Source organism: Berghia stephanieae, chromosome 12, assembly GCF_034508935.2.
Source record: "Berghia stephanieae isolate SIO BIC M18660-M18661 chromosome 12, UCSD_Bste_1.3, whole genome shotgun sequence".
In the NCBI taxonomy this organism is placed as follows: Eukaryota; Metazoa; Mollusca; class Gastropoda; order Nudibranchia; family Aeolidiidae; genus Berghia; species Berghia stephanieae.
The window spans coordinates 36,092,944-36,107,943 of NC_088371.1; the positions used below are offsets into that span (position 1 = coordinate 36,092,944).

Here is a 15,000-nt window from a genome sequence, read left to right on the forward strand (position 1 = left end):
TCCACGAGAGTTTTCCACCCCTTGCTTTTGCCTTTACTGCCACTGACTGACGGACAATGACAAAATGGCTTATTTTTTTCTTTTTGTAAAAAAATGTATTTTGGCCAGAAATATTTTTGCTTCATATAATATTGATGAATTAAGATGAGCATCAACTTGACACAAATGATAAAAACCTGAACCTTTTTGGGTTTCAGATTTAAAAATTTGTTTACAGACTGTCGGTTTTTATAACTTATCGATATTTGATTTTTTTTTTTAAAATCTGGCTAAAATATTTCTAAAAATTGCTTTGTCAGTGAGTCTGCTGCAGTTTAGGTCAATGAGGTGTAAAAGGACGGAATTGGAAGTAGGGCCACTGGAAATAAAAAAAAAAAAGGGGGGGGGGGGGGGGGGGGGAGTAGAGTGTTGGAGGGTGTATGTGTACACACCTTTATCAGTGAATGTGTTGTGAGGTGGACATTTAAGAATGAAGTGTGCATGCAATGTGCCGTGCCATGTAGCACAGTGCTGACCTAAAGTATCAGAAGATTGAGTTTTATTTTTAAAAAATTGAGCTTTATATAGCGCAATATCCACTAATTGTGCTCAAAGCGCTTTACAAGGGGTCCCTGGCCAACAGCAACATTTAACATGTAGGACTGGACATGCCGCCTGTTAGGCGATATTATAATTTTTCGGACAAAGACAACGCTGTTAACGGCCAGGTACTCATTTTACACCTGAGTACGGTGAGAGAAAGTGAGTAAAGAGCCTTTTCCAAGGACTCAACTATGCGTCGAGCGCAAGGCTCGAACCCAGGACCTTCCCATCCGAAAGCGAGTGTCATACCACAAGACCACAATGCCGCACAAGATGAACAATATCGTCAGTAAGAATGATGTTAAAATGGGAGCGATCTATATTCATGTTTTTATCCACCCTAGTCATCGATCACATGATTTGTTGCTCTACAACGATTGGACATTTCCATAGCAATCTAGAGTATAGATAGCATTGGACATTTCTCAATGTATCTAAAAACTCTGCTGTGTTTATGGTAGTTGTAGGCATTCCCGTGAGTCATGCTGAGCAAAATGACCAGTTGTAACGTTGAATATTTCTCAAATTGTGAACACTTTTCACTATGTGGGTCATTTTGAGCACACTTTGCAATGTGACCAATGACCTCGAGCACATGCAAAGTTAATATAGATCATGCCCATTAAAACGTTAACGAGAGACTGTGGTAATGGAGAGGCTTCAGATGGGAACAATACAGACAATGGACGTTTCGGGTACAAACCTTCGTCAGCACAACAATAAACATGTGAAAGTGGAAAAAAATAACAAAATGCAGTAAAACCGTATCGTCTGTACTAGACTACCGTACTCTGGAAAAAACAAACCCATATTTAAAAATTTGGCCAGAAAACTCGTCCTTCAAATATCGATCTATTTAAATGACCCCTCATCTTGGCAACAACTCTCAAACCTGGAAATTCGCGAATTAATAATAATGTTTTCGAACAGTTTTCTAATGTGAGTCTAGTTCAGTCGGAGAAGTCACCAAGATCTTAGAAATGTTGCTTTACGTGTGTCGTTCTAAAACGCTATTGAATCCAATACTCTTCAACAGTCGTAACGTCACTTCCTTCCTAATGACGCATGGTAACTTAGTAACACTGGCTCTAAACTATCGGAACAATGGCCTTTATGAAATATTTCTCCGACGAGCATAAAAGCGTATCCGGAGGGGAAAAAAAAACAAACATTATAAATTATCTGATCATGTTTTAACTTTTACACATTCTGATCACATGACGTGAAAAGTTCTAGCCAGCATGAAGAATAAAAAGTACTGATTTTCTTTGTTTAAACCACGATGGCCGCCGTTAGTGGGCGACGTGACATCAGAATATTGAATCCAATTAAATTGAAATGAGAGAGGAATGATAGTGGGGTCTTTTTCCCGGGGGGTTTGATCGTAGCCATAGTTAACTTATAGCCTGACACTGACCAGAAAATGACGTCCAAAGACCAGTCTTTGGCCACAAAAGAAAACAAATCGTGAGTTGTATTCCATAGTTCAACCAATGGGACCACTTGTTTCCATAAGCTCTACTAACGACAACTCACTAGGCGGTGCAAAACCTAAATAATGACATCAAAAGACCAGTCCTTTTGGGTCTCAGTGAGTAGTCATCGTTAACATATTATAGCCTGACACTAGAACCCTCTAGGACTGGCAGGTTGACGTCATTTTTTACGTTTTTTTTATTTTTTGTTTTTAAGGGTTTTACGGCGCTTGCAACACATTAAGGTCATATCAGCGCCAGTAAAAAGGAAGAAAATGGGATAGTAAAAAGTTCTAGAATTACAATAAAGCATCCAAGAAAAGGGGAATTGGATCAAATAAACAGGTGTAGATTCCAAAAGCACTCTAGCAAAGTACTTAGTTTGAGATCACCTAAAAGTCTCATCCAGACACAAGCACAGGTCCCAAGAGGAATACACTCAAATGTTTACAAATCATATAATATAATATGTAAACTAAACATAATACAATGCATAACAGAGAGATGATTTACAAGGGAAAAAATATCATCTCCCAAAACTATAACTATACATTTGACTGTTTCCCTCCCAGCCAAGGACCTCCGACCAAAGTCAGGACAAAACCAAGCAATCTCATTCCAAGACAAAGACATAAAGCAATTGAAAAACAGATAAGAGGGGATAGAAGACACAGCAAGTACCTCCCTGCCCACTATGGGAGGTAGGAACCCCACCCAGATTTTTTACGTTTAGTGAGTTGTCGTTAGTAGAGCTCAAAGAAACAAGTTATTTCATTGGTTGAACCATTGAATACAACTCAATATTTGTTTTCTTTTGTTGCAAAAGACCGGCATTTTGACGTCATTTTCTGGTCAGTGTCGGGCTATTGATAGAATGAAGTTGACGTCACTCTGGTCTTTGTTATTGTTTTTTGCCATCCGCGTTTATGAGTAAAGCTCACTGAATTGTATTAACCTGACTATAAACGTTCTTGGATACACACAGTTTTGTGTTGGTCCGTTTTACTTCCGGATGGCAATGTTATGAGCTTCTTAGCCAAGCGCATACTATCTATAGCCTGACACTGACCAAAAAACGACGTCAAAAGACTAGTCTTTTGCCACAAAAGAAAACAAATCGTGAGTTGTATTCAATAGTTCAACCAATGGGACCACTTGTTTCCTTGAGCTCTACTAACGACAACTCAATAGGCGGTGCAAAAACCAAATAATGACGCCAAACTGCCAGTCCTTTTGGATTTCAGTATCAGGCTATATCATAACGATGGCGACGCTGACACTGACCAAAAATGATGTCAAAAGACCAGTCCTTTTGGGTCTCAGTGCGTAGCCATCGTTAACATAATATAGCCTGACACAAGAACCTTCTAGAACTGGCAGTTTGACGTCATTTTTTTAGTTGTTTTTTTGCACCGCCTAGTGAGTTGTCGTTAGTAGAGCTCATGGAAACAAGTTATTTCATTGGTTGAACTATTGAATACAACTCAATATTTGTTTTCTTTTGTGGCAAAAGACTAGCATTTTGACGTCATTTTCTGGTCAGTGTCAGGCTTTTACCTAACGATGGCAATGGTTTGATTTAGAATAAAAACAGAGCCATACGCATTCATCCCCCCCCCCCCCCCCCCCCCCCCCCCCCCGAACAGTGTCGCTGAGTCATTAATTATTCATCAATTGTGTTAGAATAGTATGGTAGCTGTCAATGTTGACATTACATGAGGTATATTATTGGATTATCATCGGTGGCAGAGTCTATCTAACAATGAACTGATAAGAAAGACGGAAACATGGGAGATTCGCTCTGTTCTATCAATCTCTTGTCGAACCCTTGTATTCGATTATAAACTCCGTATGATTCAATATGAAAATAATATAGTCAGGACCAGCCACCGTATTTCAAAAGTATAGCTCTCATATTGTCTACTACTACTACTACTACTACTACTACTACTAATACTACGACTACTATTACTACTATTACTACTACTACTACTACTACTAATACTACTACTACTACTACTACTACTACTACTACTACTACTACTACCACTACTACTACTACTACTACTACTACTACTACTACTACTACTACTACTACTACTACCACTACTACTACTACTACTACTACTACTACTACTACTACTACTACTACTACTACTACCACTACCACTACTACCGCTACCACTACTACAACTACATCTACTACTACTACTACTATTTCTTCTTCCACTTCTTCTACTACTACTACTTCTACTTCTTCTTCTACTTCTACCACTACAACAACTACTACTACTACTACTACTACTACTACTACTACTACTACTACTACTACTACCACTACTACTACTACTACTACTACTACTACTACTACTACTACTACTACTACCACTACTACCACTACCACTACTACAACTACATCTACTACTACTATTATTACTATTTCTTTTCCACTTCTTCTACTACTACTACTTGTACTTCTTCTTCTACTTCTACCACTACAACAACAACTACTACTACTACTACTACTACTACGACTACTACTACTACTACTACTACTACTACTACTACTACTACTACTACTACTACTACTACTACGACTGCTACTTCTACCACTACTACTACTACTACTACTACTACTACTACTACTACTACTACTACTACTACTACTACTACTTCTACTACTACTACTAATATTTCTTCTTCCACTTCTTCTACTACTACTACTTGTACTTCTTCTTCTACTTCTACCACTACTACTACTACTACTACTACTACTACTACTACTACTACTTACTACTACTACCTCACTAACCACTACTACTACTACTACTACCACTACTACTACTACTACTACTACTACTACCACTACTACTACCACTACTACTACTACTACTACTACAACTACTACTACTACTACACTACTACTACTTACTACGACTACTACTTCTACCACTACTACTACTACTACTACTACTACTACTACTACTACTACTACTACTATTTACTACTACTACTATCTAACTACTAGTACTACTACTCTACTACTACACTACTAAATACTACTACTACTACTACTCTACCACTAGTACTACTAAATACTAACTACTACTACTAACTACTACTACTACTACTACTACTAAATACTACACTACTACTACTACTACTGTACTTCTACTAATACTACTATTACCACTGTACTACTACTACTACATACTATACTACTACACTACTACTACTACTACTACTACTACTACTACTCTACTACTACTACACTACTACTACTACTACTACTACTACATACTACTACTACTAATATTATTACTACTACTACTACTACTACTACTACTACTACTACTACTACTACTACTACTACTACTACTACTACTACTTCCACTACTGCAGTATCAAATGTGCAAATGCCATGGGTAGCCAGTAAAGAGTCCCTAATAATAATAATAATACACATTTATATAGCGCTCATTCTCGTGTAAAACACAAGCTCTGGGCACTTTACAATATAAATATCAATTTTAAGTGAAAAAAATAATAACAACAATAATAATTCATAGCCAAATCAAGGATTCATATAGAGTCAAGAAAAACAATAAATACAGTAAAAATCTTATAACCACAGAATGACCGTTAGAGGGCAGCACAGGTAAACAACGCACGGTTTGTGAGTAAATGCGTGATGACCATGAAATCTGAAACATTACCGAGGCGATCACTTTTTTTTTATAAGTACCTTTCAGACCATTACCAATTGATGGTTCGAGGGTTACTGAGCATCAGCCAATCAGAATATTCCCTGCCATTTAGCCCCTTCCGTCCCATTGACTCTCTTCATTTCCAGTCACCAGGCAAACATTCCTCAACTCCATAGCTAACTTTAGTGAGTACTTACAAAACGGACAAATAGGTCAGTCCGAAAGTTAATGAGTATTAATCATAATATTTTACACACTGATGAAGGAATTGCATCGCAACACCATTTTATTTGTTTAGAACCAGGCTGCTCGCCGTTGCTGGGCGACGTGACACCAGACTATTGAATCAAATTGCTTCAGGTGGTAGGCGACCAACGACTCGAATACATGGGAAAATAATAATTTTAGGGTCAATCTTGATCGTTCTCAAAATCAAAAAAAAAAAAAAAAAAAAAAAAGAAAGAAAAGATAAAGAAAAAAGATTTCACGTTATCTTGAAACTTTTTCGGAAATAAAACACACAAAAATGAACAAATAAATAAATATTTAAATAAATAAATAGACTTTTAAAATAAGGATATATAAATAAATAGATAGATAAATGGATATATAATTAAATAGATAAATAAATGGATATATAATTAAATAGATCAATAAATGGATATATAATTAAATAGATAAATAAATGGATATATAATAAATAGATAAATAAATGGATATATATAATTAAATAGATAAATAAATGGAAATATAATTAAACAGATAAATAAATGGATATATAAATAAATAGATAAATAAATGGATATATAAATAAATAGATAAATCAATCAATAAATCAATGAATCAATCGATCAATAAAAACGTTGAAATTCCAACCAAAATAATTGGGAATTGGCAGCCCTGCCCCTAACCACCCACTCATAAAAACAGCAACAGTCGGGCCGTTACAACTCACAGCTGCAGGCAGGCAAACCGTGCGTGATGAGTAAAATGCGCGGTGACCATAACATTCCCACTAATTTCAACCATAACCCCCATTAACCCCCCCCCCCCCCCCCCCCCCCCGAATTCTGGCTAACATCACCGTCTGCCAGTTTGACCATTTTCCAGCCAATGGTGATTGATGACTGTGTATGACGTCAGCTATAGATAGTATGCGTTTTGGCTGAGAGCTCATAACATTGCCCTCGGCAGTAATAACGGACCAGACACAAAAATGTGTGGATCCCATGAACGTTTATAGTCAGTTTAATACAGTTCATGAGGAAAAAATACTCATAAACGCGGATGGCAAGAAAAGAAAGGAGGAAGAAAACAGAAAAAAAACAATAACAAAGCCCTGAGTGACGTCATCTTCGACCTATCTACAAAACAGCATACCTCCCTTGTCGTTCGCTCACATAACAATCCAACTCACACCACACACACATACACACACACACACACACACAAATATCAGACATGCCATTAACCTGTTAAATGTCGTGCTCTGGAAAAAAACGTTTTTCAAAAATTGGCCCAAAAAAAAAAAAAAAAAAAAAAACAAAAAAAAACCCAAAAAACAAAAACAAACTCGTCCTTCAAAAACGATCGCTTTAAATGCCACGGCCTCCACTCCCCGTCGCCAGGGAAGACGAGAGCTTGGAGAAGTCCCAGGTGTTTGAGAGATTTTTGCCAAGAATTTGCAGGTCATTAAATAGATCGGATATTTGAGGATGAGTATTAGTTTGTGCATTGGGGCCACAGCCAGACGACGATTACCTTTAGTGTGAGGTGAAGATAGTGCGTTGATCTTTCGATAGTGCGTATATTGATTTCATTAGTTGGGAGGATTTTGAGTGATTATAGTATATTTGGGTGAGTAGAGAGATTGAGTTTCGTTTTATTGTTCCGATAGTTTATTTGAATTACGATAGTTAGTTTTTTATTTGAGAGATATGTCCTTAATTTAGAGAAAGAGTTAGTCATTTGAATTGGATCGTTCTATCTTTATCTATCAAGGTATTCGGTTTCAAAATTCGGACTGGAGAGATAGTTTGCTTTCCGTTAGTGAGAGACTGAGTTAGTGACTGCAGTTCGTTGAGAGAATGGATGATATTTGACTGCTTTCATGAGATTAGATCGAGCAAACATTCAGATGATTGCGAGATTGCGATAGTAGTCGTAATCTTCGACGACGTCAATTTCTATATAGCGTTGTCGTATGTGATTTGCGATAAAAGATCGTTAGTTCTACCAGATTAGTTTCGATGATATCTTCACACTTCTATATAATATATATTTAGATAGTTCTATCTTTCGATCTATATCTAAATTCTTTATTTATTTATTTAGATAGTGTATTTCTTTATTTTTATCTTTTTCTTTACCATAACCATTCATTAATTCCCCATATTAACCCGTCTTAAGATTTTATTTATATCTCTATCTGTAAATCGATACTTGTACTTCGTATTAATATTAAGTTAGTTTAATATGCGTATCTGCGTTATTTACAGAGAATAGTTCGCGTCTATTCTATTTATATTGTATATATGTGTCTATCCATATTATGCTGTGAGTTACGTGGATCCCTAGTTTGTGTGATTGAGTGAGTGCGTGAGTGATGTGAGTACGGGAGGGAGAGCGAAAGTTCAGACAGTGGAGTTTAGTGAGAAGGTAATGGGGGGGGAAGGGGTGAGTAAGGGCGTGAGATAGAAGAGAGAGTGAGAAAACGTGAGTGGAGTACAGTAAGTGAGTGAGCGAGTGATGGAGAGAGTGATTCACTCAGTGATGGGTTGAGAGAGAGTGAGAGTATGAGACAAGAGAGTTGTGGTGTGTGAAGGGAAGTGAATGAGTGAGTGAGTGATTGGAAAGAGTGACTGAAGGGGAGATGTGAGGGAGGGGTGTAAATTGATGTGAACTGGGTGAGGTGGAGGGGTGGGGTAACCTGAGTGACCCTTCTGAAGTGACTCATGTGAGTAAAATGAGTCCGAGCTGAATTCGTGAGGTGGAAAGTAAATGAGTGGCTGAGGCAAAGATAGTGAGTGATGAGGAAGTAGGGGCTTAGGAAAAGGGGAATAAGGAAATTGACATTTGAAATGAGTATATTGTGTTGTAGAGGAAGGGTGAGTAGGGTGCATGAGGTGACGGTAAAATGACAAAAGAACGATTGAAAAATGGAATTAGAGAGTGAGCATTACCCACGAGCACAATAAGTGTTTGTTATCGCTCTTTTTTTTCTCTCTCTCTGTGTGTGCTACCTATACTACCTGAGTACTCACTTTCTCTGTTAGAATAGCATGAGCAGATGGTAATTGATCCCTGTAGCTATTTATAGAAATGAGCAAAGCCATCATTGACAGTAGAGGGAGTGGCAAAAATATTTATAATTAGAGGGGGGGAGGGGGGGGGGGGGTTGGAGTAATGAATGGGAATGGAGTTGGAGGGTGGATGGATGGGTTTGTGGGTTGTGGGTGGAAAGGGAGTGGAGGAGAGATGATATAATATGTAGATTAGTGAGGGGTGTTTGATAGATTGTGAATATATTTGGGCGATTGGAAAATGTATTTTGGGAAGGGAGAATTACTTTGATTTTTTGGATAAAGGATTAGGGGGGTGGGGTAAGTAATTTGGTTTATGGGTGTCTTGTGTGTGGGTATGGGTGTTGTATAAGAATTTAATTAGTTAGTTGAGGTGATTTATTAGATTTAAAAGGAGAAGATTTGGATCTGCTATATCCGAGAAGGATTTGGATAGTCAGTGTATATTGTAGTGATTTGAGAGAAACTCTGGGAGATGAAATTATGGGGAGGTCCGGTTATTGTATAAGATAGTATATAACGGTCTATCCACTCCACAGCATTTATATTTTATCTTCATCATATATCATCCATCCATCATCATCATCATATCATTCATCATCATCATCATCATATTTTCATTAATTTAAATTAATAATAAATATAATTAATAAATAATAATTAATATAAGAATTAATAATTAATTAATATTAATTAATAATAGAAAATAATAATAATAAATTTAATTTAATAATAATCTATTAAAATACTAATAATATTTAATAACTCATTTAATAATATGATAATTAATAATAATGATTTAATTTAATAATGTATTATTTAAAACCAACAGTACGGATTACTAAAACATTTTCTCAAAACGCACAAGGGTTTTTGGTTTTTTTATTTTAAATTTTTTTTTTTTGTTTTTTTTTTTTTAAAATATTAGGGTGGTTTTTTTTTGTAATTTGAAATTTTTTTTTTAATTAAAATTTATTTTATATTTTTTTTTTTTTTTTTAAATTTAAATTTTTTTTAAAAAATATACCATTTTTTTTATATAAAAAAAAAAAAAAAAATATAAAAAAAAAAAAAAAAATAATAAAAAAAAAAAAAAAAAAAAAAAAAAAAAAAAAAAAAAAAAAACACAACACCACACACACAAAAAAAAATACCAACAGACACCAACACCACACACACACACGTCACACACCAGACACACCGCGACACGGCTAGAGAAAGTCTCCCTGAACCGACCTTTAGAGAGAATGTAGGGTAATAGAGGTAACCAAGGACCGACCAATTTTAGAACACAGAGTAGGAAGGAACAGAGAAGCTAGGGGGAGGGGAACGCACGACAACCGTGTACCAATAAATGGTTTGTGTAAAGCCCGCGACCCCCACCCCCACCGCGGGACGGGGGCCACCACCAACCCCCCCACTCTTTCATTCCTAATTACCCACAACACCTGTCATTATCAAATGAACCCTATTCCAATTATCAAATAAAAAAAAATCCCCCATTTTCTGACCCCCAGCTATATGGCGGAGCAAATACTAGAAATCCTTGCAGTTATTCTTTTAAATTTTGTGCTTTTTATATAGATAGTATGCAGATGCGTCAGTAGGCCTTTCTTTTTTGTTTTTGTTTTGTTGCCACCGCGTTCGTTTTGTGTGTGGGGTTCTCTCTTAACTGTGTTAACCTGGACTAATTCCTATAAAGTTCATTGTTTATTTACACAGTGGTTGGTTCTGTGTATGTGTGGGGGTACGTTATACTTCCCGGAGAGTGTTGTACCGGGAGGATGGCACCGGGTGGGCATTTGGGTGTGTTTGGGTCTCCGTGGCCAATAAAGCGCAGGAGTGCTTCGTCCTGCTGCTGTTTGGATGCGAATGGGTCCTCGTGGACGCTTGCCCCGTGGTGTGCGGTTCCAACTGAGGGGGCCAATGACTAGAAATACTGCAGTTATTCTTTTATTTGTTAATTGAGTTTTATATAGCTAATATCACTAATTGAGACCCCTGTTCAATGAGGTTTACGGTCGAGGATGATAAAGTGCTGAAATTGGAATTAGTAGCAGATTATATGCTTAAGTTGATGTATATGCTTATAGAGGAGAAGGAATATCATATTTTATGTGGTAAATACCAAGTTCCATATTTTTGACAGTTTAACTATATTTGACATATTAGCATCTGGTCATCCAGACATAATACCGTTTGAGAGAGCGGAAGAGCGAGTCAACAAATGTGCTCCAAGCGCTTTTACAGGGGGGGTCTGGCAACAGCTAATTTAAAATGTAGGACGGGAATGGTGTTAGGCGAGGTGATTTTACAATTTTCGGACAAAGACAACGCTGTTACGGTCAATACTTCGTTTTACATGGTGAGTACGGTGAGAGGAACGTGCGCAAAGAGCATTTTTTCCAAGGGACTTCCTCAACTATGCGCCGGAGGCGAGGCTACGAACCAGGATTTCCGATCGTCAGCGGAGTGCAGGCGAAGTGGTTCATACCATAGACACATAGCCCCGACAGATTGATTGATTAAAAAGTACATGCTGTCTCGAACACAAGTAACATGAAAACACAATAATATTTAAGTTTAGGCCATCTAACTTACAAATTATGTTAAAAGCGCAAACAGACGTAGCCGCAGCAGAGCACCAGCCAGCAGCGGAAAAGCAAAAAAGAGGGGGAAAAAGCGGAAAAGAAAAAAAAAAAAACAATTTAATTAAAATACAAACAAAACATCATACACAAACAATATCACCTAATAAAATATTATAATAATATTTTTTAACAAAAAGTGAGACGCTTATTAGATAGAACGGAAGAAGAATCATCAAGTTAGTTATTGATTTTGCCACGCGTTTTGTGAGTGATTTCACTAAAACTGTAGCCTGGACTATAACGCTCTGGTGGCTACACACAGTAGTTTTGTGTGTTGGTCGTTTATATTCCGGGAATGCTATGTTATGAGCTTTTAGCCAAGCGCTACATTAAGATAAGGTTAATATCCACTAAGGGGGGGCTATTTAAGCGCTTTTACAAAGGTTCAGGTCTCAACTGCAAAATCACATGTGAAGTTATAACGGACCAAACTAAAAAATTGTGTAATTGAACGTTTTAGTTTGGTTTACTAATAATTTTAGTGGAATTCCTCTAAACGGGTTGACAAACAAGCAAGAATAAAAGATTGTGAGCGGTTGTCAATCATTACTTTTATAGATGATCGTTCGAAGAAGACGTCATCAGGTCTTTGTCATTGTTTATGCATCGGTTAATGGCAATTTCATAAACTGCATTACACTAAAATGTATTCAAGGTTAACAATTTTGGTGTGTTGGTGTTATACTTCGGATGGCAATGTTATGAGCTTCTTGCAAGGCATACATCTACCATAAACTTTGGGCCCCACTCAAGTGACTTGAACCAGATACCCATAGGTTCGAATATAACAATAAGTGTCGAGCGACAAGACTAGACAACAGCATCAATCAGATGATTCCATTTCCAGCGTATTCCTTCCTTCTTCACATGCACCGAATAACTTGTTAAACGGATTTCTGTTCGGCCGCACTGCAAAAATGGATTACTATGCAAAATCCAGATTTTTTGTTGGTTGGGTGGGAAATGCAAGGAGGTGGGGGGGGGGGGGGGGGGGTGGAGTTATAATCAATAGGTGTAGAATTTTGAGATAGATCGAGTGGACGGGATGGATGGATGGATTGATGGGTGGGTGAAGGATGGATGGATGGATGGTTGCATGAATGGATTGATAGATAATGATAGATAGATAGTCGATAGATAGATAGATGATAGATGATAGTTAGATGATTAATAGATCGATAATAGATAAAATAGATAGATGATGGGTAGAAGTGATAGATAGATAGTGATAGAAGATGTAGATGATAAAATAGATAGTTTAGATAGATAATAGAAGATAATTAGATAGGAAAGATAGGTAGATAGATAGAAAAGATAGAGATGATAGATAGAGATAGTAGTGTGATAGATAGATAGATAGATAGATAGATAGATTGATAGATAGATAGAAGATAGAAGATAATAGTTTAGATAGATATAGATAGAAGTTAGATCGATATGATAGATTGATAGTAGATAGATAGATGGGATAGATAGATAGTTAAGTTAGATAGATAGATATATAGATTAGTAGATAGTAGAGGGGGGGAGGGTGGGTCTGAAAAGAACTGATAGAGATCAGGAAGGATAGAAGTCCTTTTTGGGCGGTACTGTCTAAATCATTTCTTGTATAGCAACAAAACCGCTGTCAAAATGGTTTTGAGGTTTGTTTTTTTTTTTTTGTTCTGATTGTTGTGTTTTGTTTTTTTTTTTTATGGGGGGGGGGGGGGGGGGGGGGGGTGTGTTGTTTTTTTTTTTGTTTTTTTTTTATTTTTTTTTTTTGCTTGTTTGAGGGGGGTGAGGTGTCTTGTTTTTCTTTTGTTTTTTGTTTTTTTTTTTTTTTTTTTCGTTTTTTTTTTTTTTTTTTTTTTTTGGGGGGGGGGGGGGGTTTTTTTTTTTTTTTTTTTCTTTTTTTTTTTTTGGTTTTTGGGTTTGTTTTCTTAGGGGGGGGGGGGGGGGGTTTTGTTGGGTTTTTTTTCTTTGTTTGTTTGTTGTTTGTTTGGGTTTTTTTTTTTTGTTTTTTTTTTGGGTCTTTTTCAATCCTTAACAGCTAATAGGTAGAGAAAACTGCTTTTATAACGCAAAAAATAGGTTTGAGGTTTTTGAAATTGTGGTTTTAAATCGATGTTTTGAGGACGGTTTCGGCCAATTTTTAAAATAAGGTACCAATTATTTTTTCCCGAGTTTGCGTGACTAACTAGTTAAAGACGAGGAAGTATCTTGTTAATGTCAAATTAACTGAAAAGCATTTTCTGGTTTCTAAAAGGTTTAAAGTGAACTTTGTTTTTTCACAAGGAATTTGAATTAAGATTGTTTGCTATGATTGCGAGCGCTTAGAGGGCGATTTTGGGGAACAATGAAAAACGGGTCTGAAATTACGTGACATATTGATGGGGTTAAGGGGGGGGGGGGGGGGGGGGGATGACGGTTTTAATAAGGAAGAAGAGGAACTATTGAGAGTGAATGAGAGAGGAGGGGGTATGGGATAGAGAAATAGATAGATAGAGAGATAGAGAGAGATTGATTGATTGAGGGGAGAGAGGGAAAAGAGAGTGAGAGAAAAAGAGAGAGGGGGAAAGATGGAAAGGAAAAAAAGGGGGCGGGGTAGAGATAGTGGAAATATGGGCGTGAGAATAAAACCAAAAAGGAGAGAGAGAAGGGGGAGAGTAGGGAGAGGAAGAGAGAGAGAGAAGGAGGAGAAGAAAGATTTAAAATTTATATATATATATTTTGGCATTTGAAATAATCTTTTTTTTTTAAAATTTTTTTCGACGTTGGGTTTAAAGATTCAAGGTAATATCCCAAAATTTTTAATCTTGTCTGTGTAAAAAAAAAAAAAAAAAATTATTGTACTATTTGTCTTGTAACATAAACAATGCATATGACCCAAAAATAATTTTTAAAAACATTTTTACATTTTACCTCCTCCCCCCCTTTTTCCCCCCTCTACTTTCAGGTCCCTCTGGCTCACCTTAAAAAAACGTTCCAGGTCCCCCTCATTTCTATCACAACACTCCAAACATCAAAAATTTAAAAAAAACTCTTAAACATCGTTTTTATCGTGTGTCTTTCCAGTGCAATTACCGTAAAACCCCCCCCCCTCGCCACACAACAATACCACCAACCCTCCAGTCTCATTACACCAAATCGCGAGCGAGAGATACTAGCTTTATATATCGTTATCTCTCTATCTTTATTCCCCCTTTTCTTTAATAATATACATCTCTCTTTCTCTCTCCTATCTTTTCTCTTCCTCTTCTCTCCCCCTCTCTTTTTCTTCTTCTTTTCTATATTTTTCTCCTCT

The 15,000-nt window shown here is 36.7% G+C and overlaps 1 protein-coding gene and 1 pseudogene across 6 annotated transcripts in view; one reads left to right on the forward strand and one right to left on the reverse strand.

Annotated features, from left to right (window-relative positions):
• LOC144957649 (diacylglycerol kinase beta-like) overlaps nt 1-10,984 on the forward strand; it is a 42,698-nt pseudogene extending 31,714 nt beyond the window's left edge. Inside the window, exon 14 of the transcript XR_013642186.1 lies at nt 10,789-10,984. The product of XR_013642186.1 is annotated as a diacylglycerol kinase beta-like (transcript). The remainder of the gene's footprint in view (nt 1-10,788) is intronic.
• LOC144957880 (unconventional myosin-Ia-like) overlaps nt 1-15,000 on the reverse strand; it is a 228,203-nt gene that overhangs the window by 200,228 nt on the left and 12,975 nt on the right. The gene's annotated exons all lie outside the window — the stretch shown is intronic.